Raw genomic sequence first — 5,587 nt, 5'->3', positions numbered from 1 at the left:
AAAGCGTTTGATTTAGTCAAAGTTTTCTGGGTCTGGGTTGGAGTCTGAATCTGGCATTTGGCTTTTGGCTCTCTCGCCTGCCAAATGACAATCAATTTGTATATTTTTGCTTGAAATTATTTCTTTAATTTTGTGCACACATGCCACCAGGTTGCAACAACATAAACACCAACACCAACACCAATTACAACTGCAACGGCAACTGCAACAGTATCTGTAGCACAGATACAGGACAGAGTATTGAACCGTTTTAAAGGAATTTGAATTTTCCCCATTTAGAAAGTTGCAGTGGGTGGATAGAAAAGATAGACTGGCACGGGGGAGAGGAGTTTTTGTAGCCAGATATTTGCTTTCTGCTTCAAAGTCAACTGGGTCATTTAATAAAAACAATTTCATATTCTAATTCCGTCAATCATATATCAGTCATCAGATATCTTTACTCAGCCAACACTGCAACTGTTTCACTCTAATTTGATCTTGATCTTTGATTTTTGCCACTCCTTCTCCCTAAATACTTCTCTTCGACTATAGTTTTTCTGATGAAATGCTTTCTACTTCATTGTTTCGAACTAAACAGACAAAAAAGTCTGGGGGACTGGAACAAGCAAGACAAAAAACAAAAAAAAAACAACAAAAATGAAATAACGTTTGACTTTTAATGGCTTTTGATTGATTATCGCGTGCCACTCTTGACTCTGTGGGTGATTCCACTACGTCGGTACTCCAACTCCATGTGGTGTCTCGTTTAACCCACGTATTTCATTTCTATTTGAAGCTCTGCTCTACTCAACTCTGATCTCCTCTGAACGTCTGCTTAATTAGCTATCAGATATTTGTCTATACTCCTATAATTGTATGTATCTATATCTACATACCTTTTGACTTTTGTGCACGTGCTGTGTATGATTTCCTGGTATAATTGACGGTGGAAAGGGGTCTTTTCGCGGGGAGGTACTGAGAAGGGCAGCCATATCAAATCGATCCATCGAAATTGAAATTTAGAACAAGTTTTGAACGTGCATGAGATGTTAGATAGAGTTTTGTATGCTTGTTGGTACATGAGTACCTATGTTGTTCGATGATTAGATGCAGCCACTCAGGCAGACGTCTTCGACAAGAATTGAGAGCATATTGAGATATACAAATGTTGTATGTATTTATGTACATATGTACATACCTTTCTAACCAATAAATAATCGCTTTGCTAAAAAGTTGCTAATATTTCTGCCTAGATTTAGTTAATCTTGGGAATCTTATCTTTAATTAGATGGATAGAAATGGATGAACGATCGAATCTTGGCATTAATCAGTCGAAAGCTATACCTTTCACTCAGTGTTAAATAATATTTATAATATGAAATCTATTTTATTTTAAGTCTTAAAATAAGTTAACATGTTAGTTAGATTCTGAGTAAAACTTTGAGAAGTTCATAGCTAAGCAACTTTTATTATCACGTATAGATATTACATACGTTCCCACTATTAACTATCACAATACAATCCCATTGAACCTCACAAGTCACCTTTAAGGATTAGCATACAAAACAAGTGCTTACAAATTGTCATTTAGTCTTCAAACTTTCTAAGTTCATCAATATGTTTTGATCGAAAAACAGCATAAAGCTAAACTTTCCATCTAATCACAATCTAATGTTGCCAACCTTTTTGGGTTACTGGCTATTAGGAGATCCACTGTTTGTGATGGCGGTTTAAGGTTACCCAACTTGAGTCTCTTCTTCCCGATGCCTTCCTTTGTCTCTTTGATGCTCTCCTTTGCATGGTTACATATGTCAACACCAATGAACTTGAAACCCAATGGAGGGAAGTTTGAAGTCAACATCGCATCAGGACTTTTTGGTCTTTTTGGACTTGGTGCATTTTGTATTCTAATTAGATTGTCAGCGGCACGACAACAACCTCATTTTGCCTTACAAAATGCCATTTCACATTTGCATTAGCGCCAACGTGGTTGAAGACTTTCAGACAAAAATCTCCATAAACTTTCGGATAGGGGAAGGAGAACGAAGACAAGAGAGGGCACTGAAAGAAAAATTGTTAAAACCTTAAATCTAAAACTAATCTTCTAACATTTATATCTTGATTTTCTTTTCTAATATATCCTCAAAAAGATTAAAACATAAATTTATAAGTTCATACGTCTACTGAGATTATTAGAAGACTTATATTCTAGACTTAATTAAATCTACTCTTAAATAAACGAATTGTTTTACTATTACAGATTTATGAGGTCAATTTTTATTCGTTATTATTTCAAATTTTCTTAGCATAAATATTTAAAAATAATTTCTGTTTCAATCGGGCTAAAACCTAAGTTTTATTCGTTAGTATTTCAAATTAACAAAATTACATATAGATAAAGTTAAAAAATAAAAATCTTCATTGAAGCTCTTGGTTGAAAAATAAATGTTTTAAATGATTAAAGCTTATATTTCTGGTTAATACAATATTAAATGCACTTTAAATAAATGTTATGAGTCGGGTAAATAGCTTGCAGACTTGGCTAGATCTTTGTCCTATTAACTGTTCTGATATTTAAGACTATTTTCGTTTTAGCCCCATTCTAGTACTTTTGTGCAGTGTAAACGTTTTGTTGTTTTTGTTTTCTTGTAGGAGGAGAGAAGTCAAAGTCAAAGTCAAAGGCAGACCATTTGCATCGTTTGAAGTTCATTAACATGCACAGGTTAATTACCGTTGTTTTTGTTTGTAGTTGCTGTTGCTATTGTTGTTGCGGTTGTTGTTGTTACCTCTTGGCAACTCAAGGAAATGAGCCATTAGAGGAGAAGCTGTAATGCTTCCGCGCAAGTAGCCAAAAAAAAACACACACACACACAAAATAAAAACCAAAAGATAAAATGGCTAAAAGCATACATAAAAAAGACACATGTAAAATTGTTGTTGCGCTTAAGCGTCGCGTGTGTGTATGTGTTTGTGTGTGTGGGACTGTGACAAATGCCTAAGCTTGAAGAAGAGGACGTGGTTGTTTTTTGTTTTAGTGTGCATGCAAAATGTTTCCACTGATAAGAAGTCCAGTGGAGTCATCCCATCCCCAGCCATCCAGCTGCTGCTGCTGCTGCTTTGCACGATCATTAAAACAAAAGCGGCCGGCGACACAGGAGTCCTGCCTCCTTCACAACTAACTGCTCCTCCATTGCTGGGTGGGTGACAACAAGCCATGACCAAGTGAACAGTAACTGGTAGCTGCTTCTGCACTTTGGTGTTGGATTGCCTTAAACGATCCGCGTGAATAACTAATTTCAATGGTAGAACTTTTCTCCTGGCTTCTGCACACACGCGCGACTCAAGTCCTAAACATTTATCACCCACCATCGTAGCAGTCTTGGAAGTCGGTGGAGTCTCAGGAGCTATAACAGCTACCTGGCCTAGTCCAAGAGACAATGGCATAGTCATAGTCTCTTTGTTTTCATCCTTCTTGTCGTCTCTTTTTCTCGGTCTTCCACTCGACTTAATGAAACAAAAAATAAATAAAAAAATAGTCAAGACAACTGCGTAAAGAAAACCGACAGACCAAGTCTAATGAGTAGCGAGAAATCGGTTAAAAATTGGTAACAAGTTTTTTGTTTTCGTTTTACTTTTTTGCATATTCAGTTTAAATGGGTTACACAGAGACACAATAAGGAAGTGGTATGATGGAAACTGAGAAAACCTATTATAATTAATAAATGTCTAAACATCACTTATGGTTTTTCCATAAGAAACAATTATGTGAACTCCCAGAAAAGAAAATATCAAATTTGTTTACTTTTATTCATAAAGTACAGTAGCTTCTAATTATTATATGATGTTAAAGTTACTACGTAATTCCAATTCCACTTTTGACTAGTGTAGATTGTTACCTCTAGGTTGCATCCTTTGTGTTTCTTTTGTACCTAATATTTGAAGGTTTCTCTTTCGAATATAAAGTTTGTGATAGTTTAATACAAAACCAAGCCCACCAATTGACTAAGCTGCTTAAGGGCATATAGTATTTATCACACCTTAAGTATAACTAAACTTAAATAAGGTCTAAACTGATCTGTTAACTGTTCATTTTTATATGGACCTCTTTATTTCCTCTTTCTAGCATATGTTTTACGTCTTACGACTTTTGCTCTGATTTTACTTTTTTGTATGAAGTCATTAGCCCTTATTAAGTAAGTCAATATTTTCCACTTTATAATAAACTAAGATTTATTGCAAGATCAAATGAAATATTAATTAATGCATACCACCTATAAAACTTTTCTAAAAGTAACATTACACTCAGATTTTGAGAGTCACCAAATGAATTCCACTTTAAACTCCATTGGCTATAGTATAGTTTTAGCTTGGCTTATAAAGATGAACAAAAAAAAAAAAAAAAATAATAATTTGGAAAATCAAATTAAAGTTAATTAAAGTTATATTCGTGGAAATGTTTCCTTAGTGATTTCCCTTATTCTCGACTCCTGTAACGTGTTGGCCAAGGATACCATTAAGGTGTCTATGAAGTTTCAGCATAATCCAACCGCAAGTCAACTAGGACCTCTAACTGTCACTATTCATTGCAATACGAAACGTTTTTTTTTTCTCCATTTTCGTCTGGTGTGAATCATGGAATGAATTTCTTACCCTAAACCATCAGGTGACATGTTTCTTCCAAAAAAAAAAATGTTAAACCTTTTTTTGGTTTCTTAAAGAAAAATAAAATTTCACTTTAAAAATCTCTCCCATACTTGTTGCTGGTGGGGAGGGGTGAGAAACACAGCTTTTGTTTTAAGGCCTTCCCACAAAACTTTGGGGCTAAAGCTAAAAGCATTTCTCCATTCTACCAATTGATGCGGCATGACAGGCAATTTGTTTTCTTCACTGCATTTTCACATGTGTACATAGACGATGTCCACATATGTAGGTTCTTATATAGATGAATTGATTGCTTTTCTATACTTTCACATCAGTGAAGTATCAACTTTTTGCCCACTGCCCTGGATGCTCTTCGACCTGTTCGTAGTTGGTCATCGGACATATATTTGTTCGAACTGGAGAGCACATGACTGGTAATCTTGTGACGATTCATTTCCAGCGTGGTATCCGATTTGGGTGAAGCCAATAGATTGATCTCTTGCATTTGCCTACTCAAGTGATGTTCCATGCCTCGAACACGTTGCGATTCCATTCTGTAATGCCTAGACCGGCTGGACATATCTTGATTTTCTGTTTCCTCTGGCTCAATTGTTTCAGTCTGAATAAAGGACATAATGCCATGAAGATCATATATGCAATTCTCAAACGAGTCCAGACTACATGTAAAGCTGTTCAACATTTTTGAAGATTTACGCTTAAAATGCTCTGCGAATGTCGTCTCATCCAGAAACATATTGCGGGCAGCTTTCCCAGAAGATAAATTATTTGTTGAAGTTGAATGTCTCGGTAGAGAAAAATTTGTTCGCACTTTATTCACTAAATTCTGTTGGCTTGGCGTAGGTGTGCCTGCTGAGCGACTAGAACATGGTTGCAGATCATTACAAAAATTCAAGCCGATTTCGGTCTCTCTTAGCTGTTTGCACATTTCCCCTTGAAGATTATCAGC

Source organism: Drosophila tropicalis, unplaced genomic scaffold (genome assembly GCF_018151085.1).
Source record: "Drosophila tropicalis isolate 14030-0801.00 unplaced genomic scaffold, ASM1815108v1 contig_393, whole genome shotgun sequence".
Lineage (NCBI taxonomy): Eukaryota > Metazoa > Arthropoda > Insecta > Diptera > Drosophilidae > Drosophila > Drosophila tropicalis.
This window is presented reverse-complemented; position numbering follows the sequence as displayed.